This window comes from Bombina bombina, chromosome 4 (assembly GCF_027579735.1).
Source record: "Bombina bombina isolate aBomBom1 chromosome 4, aBomBom1.pri, whole genome shotgun sequence".
Classification (NCBI taxonomy): Eukaryota; Metazoa; Chordata; class Amphibia; order Anura; family Bombinatoridae; genus Bombina; species Bombina bombina.
In genome coordinates, this window is record NC_069502.1 from 614,712,545 (window position 1) to 614,727,798 (window position 15,254).

Consider the following 15,254-nt stretch of genomic DNA (forward strand, 5'->3'; position numbering starts at 1 on the left):
CAAACAGCCTCCAAAGAAGCAAAAGTGTCAAATTTGTAAAATTTGTAAAAAGTATGAAGTGAAGACCAAGTTGCAGCCTTGCAAATCTGTTCAACAGAGGCCTCATTCTTAAAGGCCCAGGTGGAAGCCACAGCTCTAGTGGAATGAGCTGTAATTCTTTCAGGAGGCTGCTGTCCAGCAGTCTCATAGGCTAAACGTATTATGCTACGAAGCCAAAAAGAGAGAGAGGTAGCCGAAGCCTTTTGACCTCTCCTCTGTCCAGAGTAAACGACAAACAGAGAAGAAGTTTGCCGAAAATCTTTAGTTGCCTGTAAGTAGAACTTCAGGGCACGGACCACGTCTAGATTATGCAAAAGACGTTCCTTCTTTGAAGAAGGATTAGGACATAATGATGGAACAACAATCTCTTGATTGATATTCCTGTTAGAAACAACCTTGGGTAAAACCCCAGGTTTAGTACGCAGGACTACCTTGTCTGAATGAAAGATCAGATAAGGGGAATCGCAATGTAAGGCAGATAACTCAGAGACTCTTCGAGCCGATGAAATAGCCATCAAAAACAGAACTTTCCAAGATAAAAGTTTAATATCAATGGAATGAAGGGGTTCAAACGGAACACACTGAAGAACCTTAAGAACCAAGTTTAAGCTCCAAGGAGGAGCAACAGTTTTAAACACAGGCTTAATTCTAGTCAAAGCCTGACAAAAGGCCTGGACGTCTGGATTCTCTGCCAGACGCTTGTGTAAAAGAATAGACAGAGCAGAAATCTGTCCCTTTAGTGAACTAGCGGATAAGCCCTTTTCTAAACCCTCTTGTAGAAAGGACAATATCATAGGAATCCTAACCCTACTCCATGAGTAACTCTTGGACTCACACCAATATAAATATTTACGCCATATCTTATGGTAAATTTTTCTGGTAACAGGTTTCCGAGCCTGTATTAATGTATCAATAACCGAATCCGAAAACCCCCGCTTTGATAGAATCAAGCGTTCAATTTCCAAGCAGTCAGCCTCAGAGAAATTAGGTTTGGATGGTTGAAAGGACCCTGAATTAGAAGGTCCTGCCTCAGGGGTAGAGACCATGGTGGACAGGACGACATGTCTACTAGGTCTGCATACCAGGTCCTGCGTGGCCACGCAGGCGCTATCAGAATCACCGATGCTCTCTCCTGTTTGATCCTGGCAATCAGTCGAGGTAGCAACGGAAAAGGTGGAAACACATAAGCTATGTTGAAAACCCAAGGGGCTGCTAGTGCATCTACCAGCACCGCTCCCTGGACCTGGATCCGTAACAAGGAAGCTTGGCGTTCTGGCGAGATGCCATGAGATCCAGATCCGGTTTGCCCCAACGATGAATCAGTTGAGCAAATACCTCCGGGTGAAGTTCCCACTCCCCCGGATGAAAAGTCTGGCGACTTAGAAAATCCGCCTCCCAGTTCTCCACGCCTGGGATGTAGATCGCTGACAGGTGGCAAGAGTGAGACTCTGCCCAGCGAATTATCTTCGAGACTTCCAACATCGCTAGGGAACTCCTGGTTACCCCTTGATGATTGATGAAAGCCACAGTCGTGATGTTGTCCGACTGAAATCTGATGAACCTCAGTGTTGCTAACTGAGGCCAAGCTAGAAGAGCATTGAATATTGCTCTTAATTCTAGAATGTTTATCGGGAGGAGTTTCTCCTCCTGAGTCCACGATCCCTGAGCCTTCAGGGAGTTCCAGACTGCTCCCCAGCCTAGTAGGCTGGCATCTGTTGTTACAATCGTCCAATCTGGTCTGCGAAAAGTCATTCCTTTGGACAGGTGAACCTGTGACAACCACCAGAGAAGAGAATCTCTGGTCTCCTGGTCCAGATTTAGCAAAGGGGACAGATCTGAGTAATCCCCGTTCCATTGACTTAGCATGCATAGTTGCAGCGGTCTGAGATGTAGGCGCGCAAATGGCACTATGTCCATTGCCGCGACCATTAAGCCGATTACTTCCATGCACTGAGCTACTGATGGGCTTGGAATGGAGTGAAGGACACGGCAAGCATTGAGAATCTTTGATAACCTGGACTCCGTCAGGTAAATCTTCATCTCTACAGAATCTATAAGAGTCCCTAGAAAAGGGACCCTTGTGAGTGGTAACAGAGAACTCTTTTCCACGTTCACTTTCCACCCATGCGACCTCAGAAATGCTAGAACTATCTCTGTATGAGACCTTGCATTTTGAAAACTTGACGCTTGTATCAGAATGTCGTCTAGGTACGGAGCCCCCGCTATGCCTTGTGGTCTTAGTACCGCCAGAAGTGAGCCCAGAACCTTTGTAAAAATTATCGGGGCCGTAGCTAACCCAAAGGGAAGAGCTACAAACTGGTAATGCCTGTCTAGAAAGGCAAACCTTAGGTACCGATAATAATCTTTGTGAATCGGTATGTGAAGGTAGGCATCCTTTAAGTCCCTCTTGGATCATGGGTAGGATGGTCCGAATGGTTTCCATCTTGAACGATGGAACCCTTAGGAATTTGTTTAAGACCTTTAAGTCTAAGATTGGTCTGAAGGTTCCCTCTTTTGGGAACCACAGATTTGAATAAAACCCTTGCCCCTGTTCCGTTCGCGGAACTGGGTGGATCACTCCCATCACTAAGAGGTCTTGTACACATTGTAGAAATGCCTCTTTCTTTATTAGGTTTGTTGATAACCTTGACAGATGAAACCTCCCTTGTGGAGGAGAAGTTTTGAAATCCAGAAGGTATCCCTGAGATATAATCTCCAACGTCCAGGGATCCTGTACATCTCTTGCCCAAGCCTGGGCGAAGAGAGAAAGTCTGCCCCCCACTAGATCCGTCTCCGGAAAGGGGGCCCTGTCTTCATGCTGTCTTAGGGGCGGAAGTAGGCTTTCTGGCCTGCTTGCCCTTGTTCCATGACTGGTTGCCTTTCCAACCCTGTCTGTAACGAGCAGTAGTTCCTTCCTGTTTTGGAGCGGAGGAAGTTGATGCTGCTCCTGCCTTGAAATTACGAAAGGCACAAAAATTAGACTGTTTGGCCTTTGATTTGGCCCTGTCCTGAGGAAGGGTGTGGCCCTTACCTCCAGTAATGTCAGCAATAATTTCCTTCAAGCCGGGCCCGAATAAGGTCTGCCCTTTGAAAGGAATGTTCAGTAGTTTAGACTTAGAAGTTACATCTGCTGACCAGGATTTAAGCCATAGCGCTCTGCGCGCCTGTATGGCGAATCCGGAATTCTTAGCCGTAAGTTTGGTTAAATGCACTACGGCATCCGAAACAAACGCATTAGCCAGCTTAAGGGCTCTAAGCTTGCTCAAAGACTCATCCAATGGTGCTGTGCGAATCGCCTCTTCCAGAGACTCAAACCAGAATGCCGCTGCAGCAGTGACAGGCGCAATGCATGCAAGAGGCTGTAATATAAAACCTTGTTGAACAAACATTTTCTTAAGGTAACCCTCTAATTTTTTATCCATTGGATCTGAGAAAGCACAGCTATCCTCCACCGGGATAGTGGTACGCTTAGCTAAAGTAGAAACTGCTCCCTCCACCTTAGGGACCGTCTGCCATAAGTCTCGTGTGGTGGCGTCTATAGGGAACATTTTTCTAAATATCGGAGGAGGGGAAAAAGGCACACCGGGTCTATCCCACTCCTTGCTAATAATCTCTGTAAGCCTCTTTGGTATAGGAAAAACGTCAGTACACACCGGTACCGCATAGTATTTATCCAGCCTACATCATTTCTCTGGGATTGCCACCGTGTCACTATCATTCAGAGCCGCTAACACCTCCCCTAGCAACACGCGGAGGTTCTCAAGCTTAAATTTAAAATTTCTGAATCCGGTCTCCCCGAATCAGAACCGTCACCCAGAGAATGAAGCTCTCCGTCCTCATGTTCTGCAAATTGTGACGCAGTATCAGACATGGCTCTCATGTCATCGGTGCGCTCTGTCCTTAACCCAGAGCTGTCGCGCTTGCCTCTTAACTCGGGCATATTGTATAATACTTCTTTCATAACATTAGCCATATCATGTAAAGTGATTTGTAAGGACCTTGATGTACTTGGCGCCTCAATCTCACGCACCTCCCGAGCGGGAGACGAAGGTACTGACACGTGAGGAGAGTTAGACGGCATAACTACCCCCTCGTTGTCTGGTGATAATTTCTTTATCGGTACAGATTGACTTTTATTCAAAGTAATATCAATACAATTGGTACACATATTTCTATTGGGCTCCACATCGGCTTTTAAACATAATGAACAAGCAGATTCCTCTGTATCAGACATGTTTAAACAGACTAGCAATGAAGCTAGCAAGCTTGGAAATTACTTTCAATAAGTTTACAAGCAATATAAAAAACGCTGCAGCGCTTTTAAAAACACAGTTGAATAACAAAGCACTAATTCAGTTATAGTCAACAATTCTTTAAATGTATTAATTAGCAGAGGATTGCACCCATTAGCAAAAGGACGATTAACCCCTCAGTACCCAAAAAAACGGATATCAATTTAAGATTTAACACTTTTATCACAGTCAAACACACTGTCACACCTCCCTCAAAAACGAATTTTGATGACCCCTGAGCTCTCTAGAGACGTCCTGGATCAAGGAGGAAGAAGCAGGAAGACTGTGCTAGAATTTTAACTGCGCAACAAGGCGCTAAAAAAGGCCCCTCCCACTCATTTACAACAGTGGGAGACCTGATATAACGGTTTCTATGCAGAAATATACGTTAGCCATGTGGAAAAAAATCATGCCCAAAAGGATTTATCACCAAAGTACCTCACAAAACGAATAACATGCCAGTAAACGTTTTAAAAACAAACTTCTTTTAATGTCATGCAAAGTTATCACTAAGCCTGCTACCAGTCGCTTCCACTGCAGATAAGGCTTAAGCATTATTTCAGTATTAACAGTATTTTCTCAGTCAAATTCTAGTCCCTAGAAAATAACTCTACTGTGCATACATTTATCAGCCTAATACCAGTCACTACTACTGCATTTAAGGCTGTACTTACATCATTCTATTCCCATTTTCTGAAGTTACCCCACTCCTCAGAATGTCGAGAACAGCCAGTGGATCTTAGTTACGCCTGCTAAGATCATAGAAAACGCAGGCAGTTTCTTCTTCCAAATACTGCCTGAGATAGAAAAACAGCACACTCCGGTGCCATTTAAAATAAACTTTTGATTGAAGAATAATTAAGTAAAAACTCCAACTCCTCTCGCGACCTCCTTTGTTGAGGGTTGCAAGAGAATGACTGGGTATGACACGTGAGGGGAGGAGCTATATAGCAGCTCTGCTTGGGTGATCCTCTTGCAACTTCCTGTTGGGAAGGAGAATATATCCCATAAGTAATGGATGACCCGTGGACTGAACACACTTAACAAGAGAAAAAATGTTTACAGCCTGGGCGCGGGCTTCAGTAGAGAGGGGGGACCGCCTCAGTTTTCAGCAGCGCTAGCTTCAGCCTTCATGTTCTTTTTTTTAAAAACACTACCTTGAAAGCTTATACCGGTTGGTTGGTTGTGTGTCTAATTTGGCAATGGTGATCGATTATCAAAAATGGGAATCGGCAATTCCCGGAACTCCGCCCACACACACATCTCTTTTAAGCTAACAGTCTTCACAAGCAGACCGCAGCAGGGATAACGCTTTTTTTTTCCTGTGCGGTGCTATTAACACTTTGAGCCAGGGAGAAGGGTTAAAAGGGTTTTTCTGCTATTATTAACGCGCATCACTGGCTGCACACTTACCTCAGTAGCAGAAGCAGACGTTCTGGCTGCTAAAAGTAACAAATTAAGTTATAAGCAAAGCATCTAATAAAATGTATCAATTTCATGAGCAGCAGCCAATAATGTGAAAGTAAAAATGTGCCGGTTGCTATGCATAATAATTAAAGAAAAAAAACCTGTTGAAGAAAATTATGTGCTTAACAGAACTGGCCATTCTTTCTGCAGGCAGGCTCCACTTTCTGCGATATTATCGCAGATCGCACTATGTTCTGCCTTGGGGGTCATGTCTACAGAATCTATCAGAGTTCCCAAGAAGGGAACCCTTGTCCCTGGAACTAGTGAACTCTTTTCTAGGTTCACCTTCCATCCGTGAGTTCTCAGAAATGACAACACTGTGTCTGTATGAGATTTGTCAGATAAGTTGACGCCTGAATCAAAATATCGTCCAGATAAGGCGCCACTGCTATGCCCCGTGGCCTGAGAACCGCCAGAAGGGACCCTAGAACCTTCGTGAAGATCCTGGGTGCTGTGGCCAACCCGAGGGGAAGAGCCACAAACTGAAAATGTTTGTCCAGGAAGGCAAACCTTAGGAACTGATGATGATCCTTGTGGATAGGAATATTAAAGGTATGCATCCTTCAAGTCCACAGTAGTCATATATTGACCCTCCTGGATCATTGGTAAAATTGTTCAGATGGTCTCCATCTTGCAGGATGGAACTCTGAGAAACTTGTTTAGACTCTTGAGGTCTAAAATAGGTCTGAACGTTCCCTCTTTTTTGGGAACCACGAAAAGATTTGAGTAAAATCCCTATCCCTGTTCTAATCTTGGAACGGGACAAATTACTCCCATAGTAGAGAGGTCTCTTACACAACGTAAGAACGCCTCTCTTTTTATCTGGTTTACAGACAATTGAGAAAGAAGAAATCTCCCTCTTGGGAGAAATTTTTTGAATTCCAGTTGATACCCGTTGGTCACGATTTCCAGTGCCCAGGGGTCCAGAACATCTCTTACCCAAGCCTGGGTAAAGAAAGTCTGTCCTCCTAGTAGATCCGGACCCGGATCGGGGGCCGTCCCTTCATGCTGTCTTTGTAGCAGCAACAGACTTCTTGGGTTGCTTACCCTTGTTCTAAGCCTGGTTGGGTCTCCAGACGGACTTGGCCTGAGTAAAATTCCCTTCCTGCTTTGCGGAGGAAGAGGAAGCAGAGGGTACTCTTTTAAAATTTCAAAAGGAACGAAAATTATTTTGTTTACCCCTCATCTTAACAGACTTATCCTGAGGTAGGGCGTGACCTTTACCTCCAGTAATGTCAGAAATGATTTCCTTCAACTCAGGCCCGAATAGGGTCTTCCCCTTGAAAGGAATAGCTAAGAGCTTTGATTTAGATGACACATCAGCAGACCAAGATTTTAACCATAACGCTCTACGCGCCAAAATGGCAAATCCTGCATTTTTCGCCACCAACTTAGCAATTTGAAAGGCGGCATCTGTAATAAAAGAATTAGCTAGCTTGAGAGTCCTAAGTCTATCTACAATGTCCTCTAAAGGGGTCTCAACCTTTAGAGATTCTTCTAGAGCATCAAACCAAAAAGCTGCTGGAGTAGTAACTGGAACAATGCAAGCTGTTGGTTGTAAAAGGAAATCTTGATGAATAAATAATTTCTTTATTAGACCCTCTAACTTCTTATCCATAGGGTCTTTGAAAGTACAACTGTCTTCAATAGGTATAGTTGTACGCTTAGCCAGTGTAGAAATAGCTCCCTCCACCTTAAGGACCGACTGCCAAGAGTCCCGAATGGTGTCTGATATGGGATACATTTTCTTGAAATTAGGAGGAGAGAACGGTATACCCGGTCTGTCCCATTCCTTCTTTATAATTTTCGAAATTCTTTTAGGAACTGGAAAAACATCATTGTAAGTAGGTACCTCTAGATATTTGTCCATTTTACACAATTTCTCTGGTGGTATTACAATAGGGTCACAATCATCCAGAGTCGCTAAAACCTCCCAAAGTAACAGGCGGAGGTGTTCAAGCTTAAATTTAAAGGACATGACGTCCGAATCTGTCTGAGGTAACATACTTCCTGGGTTTGAAAGTTCTCCCTCAGACAACAATTCCCTGACCCCCAATTCAGAGCCCTGTGAGGGTACATCGGAAATAGCCAACAAAGCATCAGAGGATTCAGTATTCACATTAATACCTGACCTACTGCGTTTACCCTGTAACACTGGTAACTTAGATAATGGCTCTGTAAGGGTAGTTGACATAACTGCAGCCATATCCTGCAGAGTAAAAGAATTAGACGCACTTGAGGTACTTGGCGTCGCTTGTGTGGGCGTTGAAGGTTGTGACACTTGGGGAGAATTAGATGGCATATCTTGATTCTCTTCAGACTGAGAATCATCCTTAGGCACACTTTCTTTACCTAAAATATGCTTTTTACATTGTAAGGCCCATTCAGTACAAGAGGTACACAAAGTAAGAGGGGGTTCCACAATGGCTTCTAAACACATAGAACAATTCGTTTCCTCAATTTCCGACATGTTAAACAGACTAGCAATAGCCACAATAGTCGTAAATCACCTCATTTATTGATTCACACAACTTTTAGCAAAATGTGTACTGCGCCTTTAAGAAATAAAAAGCGCAACAATTTTTTCTCAAACTGCCTAAACGTTTAAAAACGCTACACAATTAAATATAATTAAATTGGCCCAAAAATTATTGCACCCTATAAGTAAAAAGGTGAATTTACCCTCTAAGAGACATTTTAATAAAAAAATATATCTTAACAGAAAAAATGACCCCTGCACCTCGCCACAGCTCTGTTGTGGCGCCTACCTGCCCCCAGGGTTTAAAATAAAAAACTTCTTGATTGAAGAATCTAAAACTAACACCTCACTTTACCTCTTCCTATTACTAACACAGGCAAAGAGAATGACTGGAGGTGGAGGGATATATATATATATATATATATATATATATATACACACACACACACATACAGCTCTGCTGTGGTGCTCTTTGTCACTTCCTGTTAGCAGGAGGTTAATATCCCACAAGTAAGGATGAAATCCGTGGACTCTTATCTTGTAGAAGAAAAGATTATTTTTAAAAAACATAATTTATGTAAGAACTTACCTGATAAATTCATTTCTTTCATATTAGCAAGAGTCCATGAGCTAGTGACATATGGGATTATACATTCCTACCAGGAGGGGCAAAGTTTCCCAAACCTTAAAATGCCTATAAATACACCCCTCACCACACCCACAATTCAGTTTAACGAATAGCCAAGAAGTGGGGTGATAAGAAAAAAGTGCGAAAGCATATAAAATAAGGAATTGGAATAATTGTGCTTTATACAAAAAAATCATAACCACCACAAAAAAAGGGCGGGCCTCATGGACTCTTGCTAATATGAAAGAAATGAATTTATCAGGTAAGTTCTTACATAAATTATGTTTTCTTTCATGTAATTAGCAAGAGTCCATGAGCTAGTGACGTATGGGATAATGACTACCCAAGATGTGGATCTTTCCACACAAGAGTCACTAGAGAGGGAGGGATAAAATAAAGACAGCCAATTCCTGCTGAAAATAATCCACACCCAGAATAAAATTTGAATGAAAAAACATAAGCAGAAGATTCAAACTGAAACCACTGCCTGAAGTACGTTTCTACCAAAAACTGCTTCAGAAGAAGAAAACACATCAAAATGGTAGAATTTAGTAAAAGTATGCAAAGAGGACCAAGTTGCTGTTTTGCAAATCTGATCAACCGAAGCTTCATTCTTAAACGCCCAGGAAGTAGAAACTGACCTAGTAGAATGAGCTGTAATCCTTTGAGGCGGAGTGTTACCCGACTCAACATAGGCATGATGAAATAAAGATTTCAACCAAGATGCCAAAGAAATGGCAGAAGCTTTCTGGTCTTTTCTAGAACCGGAAAAGATGACAAATAGACTAGAAGTCTTTCGGAAAGACTTAGTAGCTTCAACATAATAATACAAAGCTCTAACAGCATCCAAAAAATGCAATGATTTCTCCTTAGAATTCATAGGATTAGGACATAATGAAGGAACCACAATTTCTCTACTAATGTTGTTAGAATTCACAACCTTAAGTAAAAAATTCAAAAGAAGTTCGCAGCACCGCCTTATCCTGATGCAAAATCAGAAAAGGAGACTCACAAAAAAGAGTAGATAATTCAGAGATTCTTCTGGCAGAAGAGATGGCCAAAAGAAACAAAACTTTCCAAGAAAGTAATATAACGACCAAAGAATGCATGGGTTCAAAAGGAGAAGCTTGAAGAGCCCCCAGAACCAAATTCAAACTCCAAAGAGGAGAAATTGACTTAATGACAGGTTTTATACAAACCAAAGCTTGTACAAAACAATGAATATCAGGAAGATTAGCAATCCTTCTATGAAAAAGAACAGAAAGAGCAGAGATTTGTCTTTCAAGAAACTTGCGGACAAACCTTTATCTAAACCATCCTGAAGAAATATAAGTCTTCCAGACTCTATAATATATCTCTCTAGATACAGATTTACGAGCCTGTCACATAGTATCAATCACAGAGTCAGAGAAACCTCTTTGACCAAGAATCAAGCATTCAAACTCCACACCTTAAAATTAAGGTTTTGAGATCCTGATGGAAAAAAGAACCTTGAGACAGAAAGACTGATCTTAACGGAAGAGTCCACAGCTGGCAAGAGGCCATCCGGACAAGATCCGCATACCAAAACCTGTGAGGCCATGCTGGAGCTACCAGCAGGACAAACGAGCATTCCTTTAGAATATTAAGAATACCCTTGGAAGAAGAACTAGAGGCGGAAAGATATAGGCAGGATGACACTTGTAAGGAAGAGATAATGCATCCACTGCCTCCGCCCGAGGATCCCTGGATCCGGACAGATACCAGGGAAGTTTCTTGTTTAGATGAGAAACCATCAGATCTATTTCTGAGAGTTCCCACATTTGAACAATCTGAGGAAATACCTCTGGGTGAAGACCATTCGCCCAGGTGCAACGTTTGGTGACTGAGATAATCCGCTTTCCAATTGTCCATACCTGGGATATGAACCGCAGAGATTAGACAGGAGCTGGATTCCGCCCAAACCAAAATTCGAGATACTTCTTTCATAGCCAGAGGACTGTGAGTCCCTCCTTGATGATTGATGTATGCCACAGTTGTGACATTGTCTTATCTGAAAACAAATGAACAACTCTCTCTTCAGAAGAGGCCAAGACTGAAGAGCTCTGAAATTGCACGGAGTTCCAAATATAGATCGGAAATCTCACCTCCTGAGATTCCCAAACCCCTTGTGCCGTCAGATACCCCCACACAGCTCCCCAACCTGTAAGACTTGCATCTGTTGAGATTATAGTCCAGGTCGGAAGAACAAAGAAGCCCCCTGAACTAAACGATGGTGATCTGCCCACCATGTCAGAGAGTGTCGTATAATCGGTTTAAAGATATTAATTGAGATATCTTTGAGTAATCCCTGCACCATTGGTTCAGCATACAGAGCTGAAGAGGTCGCATGTGAAAACGAGCAAAGGAGATCGCATTTGATGCGTGTTAGGGGTAATATGAACCTGACGGCAGCCATCTTGTTTCGCGCAGCCATTTTGTGATAATAACATCCATTTTGTAATGAATAGACTTTATTATAGCAGTTATTATGTAGTGAGAACTATGCATATGTTAGTAAGAATTGTATTAGTATTACTGGCCTTGCAAATGTTCCTGGCAAGGCGCCTGGAAGTCTGTTATCTAGGTAAGATGGCCAAACGACCTTGCTTTAGGCTGAAATATGCGCACAGATATATTTTTGCTACTGTCATAAGAAACACTCCTTCATACTCCTCTTTTTCTCATGTATTTTTGTAAGCTTCTGTTGTTCATGAAATATGGTACGAGATGACGCGGTCCTAACGTGTCATCCCCTTAACCCTGTATGCTGTTATAAGAAAGGCTTGCACTGTGCAATAAACAGAATTGGCTTTCGATCATAATGCTGCGTGGTCTGAGTCATTCTAAGGGGCCCTTATCAGGTAATCTACATATGCCTCAGGTGGTACACTAGGCCCCAGGCTTTGGCCTGCACTGACACTTACCCCCTGAAGGGGACACCTAACAGTTTTGGCGTCAGGACAGTGGGATTCGCAGGGAGTAACTATGAGTGCTTTTACCATGCTTTCTTTCTGTGAATTTGAACCTAAATTTAGTCTGGTAATAGGTGTTGATGATAATGATATAAGGTTAAAGGGGTTCCTGTGGTTGAAGCACAGGTTTGCGGAGGTTAAAGTCCTGCCGGCAGTTGTGATACCCCTCCAGACAGGTAATCAGTCCTGTGCTGGGACACGACAGGTATTGTGAGTCCTGTCGGTGATAAGCGCGCAAGTAATATATGTATGCCAGTCGACGGGAGGTTCTTTTAAGATAAGGTCCCCCGGGCAACTTGGCAGTGAAGTGAGTAAGTCTCACGTGTGTTGAAGTTTCCCATATTCATTCCCATAATAGAGTTTTGCTACCCACCTGAAGCTCATGTTGATATCTGATGCTTGCTTTGCTTTGTTTGTGTTTTTTTTTTTATGCTGTGCGTAGAAAATATTAAGTGGCTGTGCATGTTATTATTGTATTGAGAAAGGGGAACTGCTCATAGATAAGAATGCACAGAGAAAATTACATGTATAAGGTAAAAGAAAAGAAGAGTTAATAGTTTCTGCAAAAGACAGAAATATTTTTTTTTAAAAACACGGTCAGTAAGTACTGCTGTTTGATAAATAGAGAAATCTCTGTGTTAAAGAATGTAGCAGGCAAAGAAGGGGGGCCACCACTGAGCGCGCACATAGATCAGAAGGAAAAAAAAAAAAAAAAGAAAAGAAACCTGTTACAGCAGCTTCGTTTGTAAGATTTTTTTTTGTTTGCTTGCAGTAACAAAAATGAAATTGTGTATATTGAGATGCATAATGTGTGATGGTCTGTAGGTTCTCACTGTGGTATGCGTGTGACAGATTTGCTTTAAACCAAAAAACAGAATGTATTATTTGAAAATGATTATCCCACTCCACGCAAAAAATGGCCATTTTGCGTGGAATCGGAAAAAAAATGCATTGTGGAAATGGTGAAAAGTTAATCTAGTGTTTTTTATATATATATATATATATATATATATATATATATATATATGTATGTCGTACGCTATGAAATAGATGTTTTTCTGAGAAAGGAAAAAAGGGAGTGAATCTCTGGTATGCGAGATGGAATGAACTTGTGTGTCTGTATCGTAATAATGTTTCCTTCTGTTTCTCTGCTGGGAAATCAGATGTTTTTTAGAAGATATTTGGTCATGTTATTTTATATACCTGTATTTTAAAGTCACCAGCATGTTTTAAGTATGTGGTATTCATATGCAGTTTTAGTTTTAAGTGATAATTGTTGTTCGGCATGTAAAGATATGATATTGTTTTTGCAAGTGAAGTAACGGCTTTGAAAGTGGCTTTGAAAGTGCGATGGTGTGTGTGATTTTTTGTCACGCTCTGGTAAATATGAAATTGTTTCTGGTATGATTAATGGGTTAACGTATGTTGTATTTGTAAGGTCTGTGCACGGCGTGGGTGCACACAATGAAATATATTTATAGGCTGTAATTGAAAGTTTTTCTAAAAGGGCGTCCGTTTTTGTTGCAAGTAAATTAATCTGCAGGTCATGCTACAGTACAGAGGTGAAATTGGTGTGGTAAATCATACAAGCAGCCTAAATTATGGTTAGGATATACATATGTAATTTGCGTGATGAATGGTTAGTCCTTAAAGGGACGGTTCACTGTAACAAGGTGTTGCTAGTAATGTATTGTCCATGACTTGTTATACGAGCGGCATATTATCTTATATTTGTCTGGAAAATCAGAGCTCAGTGCGTAGACGGAGCAATAGAAAATTGTCATTTTCTTATTTAAAGAACCAGTGCAATAACCCTGTATTAGTATTTTGCTAAATATATTTTTAGAGACCTTTCTTTGTATATATTTATTTTAAATTTGCTGGTCAGATAGCAGATATTTTTTTTTTGAGCATAACTTAATTCTCTCTGTAATGCAAACTGAAGTGATAAGTTGTCTACAATTTTAGTGTAGGGATCCGTGAGACTAGCGGACAGAAAAGAAAAAAAAAAACGAGAAAAAACAGAGGAGTGAAAATATTTAAAGGGATACAGGAAAACTGATATAACATCTGAGAATTTAAGGGAATATTTACAAAAAAGACGATGAGGTTTACTGTAAGCCTAGCACTAGTATATTTCACTGTGTTAGCAGTTTTAATTAAAGATTATTTTTAATTTGGTTAAAATGTCCCTTTAACTAGCCTGCATCCCACTGTGAGTGCGTTCTTATGCTGCTTATGCTTGTTTAGGCTATTTAATGAACGTCAGTATGCATTTTTTATTGTAAGGATCATTGGGAATAATTTAAAGGGGAAATTGTATTAGTATTCTTTTTCAGAAAGCTTATTTTTTTGGTGTTATATACGGTTGTTATATTTGGCTGGACAACTGCAGAATGGTGAATATCAAATTATACATAATATTAAATCCAATAATTTTTTTGTGGTTAAACTAATTAGCATTTATTCAGTTTTCGTGTGAATTTTATATTTTTAAGCAGTAAACAGTGTTTCTCCTTTAAGTAGAAATGAAACTTTGAGCTTGCCTCACTATCCTTGAGAAGAATGATAACACTGTGCATGTTTTGCTTTTCTTTAAAAAAAAAAAAAAAAAGTTTCTCTGTTTGGCTTTGTTGCAGAGAGAGCGATTTGTACTTTACATTTAAAGAGGCAATACTGGTGTTCTATGTTATAAAAAATGATAACTATAAATTGCTCACTACAAAGAAACAAGTATTTATATTATATTCTGTCATAGAATATAGCTTAAAAAATGATAATTTTATTTCTGTGGCTGTCAAACTGTATATCACAGATATAACTCTTTGTTATTTAAAATAACCCCCACTGCGTTCAATGAATAAATGAAATATTATTTAATTAAGTGATTTCAGTGACACTTTAAAATATATATAGTTATTTTGTTATTAACTAGTTTACCACTATTATTGCAATGACTTTGACTGCTGCTTAACAGCTAAGCCGTGGTCTATAAGGTGTCTACAAATAAACACCCCTAATTAAGGCAATAGGGGTCAGCAAACAAATGATGCACATTTTATCTGATTCTACTGCATTTATATAACTTGTTAATTTATCTGATCACAGTTTTAGTTTTATTAATATGGCTTACGTGTATTTTGTCTCTTGGGGTTGTAATGAGATTTATACAGCCTGTGATAAGAGGCAGTCCTCAAAGGTTTAAAAAATTAGCATATAAGCCTACCTATGTTTGGTTTAATCTAGGAAGGTTGGTTAAAATTAAAAGTCCTATCTGAATAATGAATTTTCATTTATCCTAGAATGTCCCTTTAACAGTGGCTACTGTGGTTATCTGATCTTTCCCAAATAAGCGC